Here is a 1,279-nt window from a genome sequence, read left to right as displayed (position 1 = left end):
ATATGCGACAAGATTTTCATGCTAGGCAACTTAATGTGTATCATTAACCACTGGCTAATAATTTTTTTTTTTATTATTAATTTACAGATAGAGCAAACACTTATTATTATTTAATATTTTATCATTACTATTATATTTACAAGTAGAAAAAAACAGTATTATTATTTAAACTATTATATTTACAAGTATAACAAACACTATAATTATTTTTAATTATTTTATTATTTGGGTAGAACAAAAACACTATTATCAGTTTATATTATAATTTTATTTACAGGTAGAACAAACACTGGCTGTAGTTTGATCTGTATTGATGACATTGAAAGGGTTTTTTCTGGCTCTCTGAAACTGCTGCATCATTCTCAGGTGTGTGTGTGTGTGTGTGTGTGTGTGTGTGTGTCTATCTGTGTGTGTGTGTGTGTGTGTGTGTGTGTGAGTGTGTGTGTGTGTGTTTTTATTCTTCATTAAATGTTTTCTCTGTGTGATTGGTCATGGTTGAGTTTTTCTCTCCTCCTGCTGCCAAACACTGATTCGTCATCTGAAGACACAGATGAGTCTCTCCGTCTGTCTTCATTGAGAGTGAGACAGTTTCATGTTGTCTGTTGCTTTACATTATTCATGAAATTGTTCATTTGTTGTTAGAATCACCACAGCCAGAAGTCTTCCATTAATAGTTATGTTATGTTATGTTATGGTAATGGAATTTTTGATTATTCATGAGCTAAATTATAATGTCATCATGATTTGAAAAATGTAAGAATTGTGGTTATGACATTTATATTTTGACTCTGTCAACCCTCTACAATGCGAGTGAATAACTCACATATGCGACAAGATTTTCATGCTAGGCAACTTAATGTGTATCATTAACCACTGGCTAATAATTTTTTTTTTATTATTAATTTACAGATAGAGCAAACACTTATTATTATTTAATATTTTATCATTACTATTATATTTACAAGTAGAAAAAAACAGTATTATTATTTAAACTATTATATTTACAAGTATAACAAACACTATAATTATTTTTAATTATTTTATTATTTGGGTAGAACAAAAACACTATTATCAGTTTATATTATAATTTTATTTACAGGTAGAACAAACACTGGCTGTAGTTTGATCTGTATTGATGATATTGAAAGGGTTTTTTCTGGCTCTCTGAAACTGCTGCATCATTCTCAGGTGTGGGTGTGTGGGTGAGTGTGTGTGTGAGTGTGTGTGTGCGAGTGTGTGTGCGTGTGTGAGTGTGTGTGTGTGAGTGTGTGATGCGTGT

This window comes from Sinocyclocheilus grahami, unplaced genomic scaffold, assembly GCF_001515645.1.
Source record: "Sinocyclocheilus grahami isolate Dianchi unplaced genomic scaffold, SAMN03320097.WGS_v1.1 scaffold1507.1, whole genome shotgun sequence".
Classification (NCBI taxonomy): domain Eukaryota; kingdom Metazoa; phylum Chordata; class Actinopteri; order Cypriniformes; family Cyprinidae; genus Sinocyclocheilus; species Sinocyclocheilus grahami.
The sequence above is the reverse complement of the archived record's forward strand: the minus strand, read 5'-3'. Positions refer to the sequence as shown.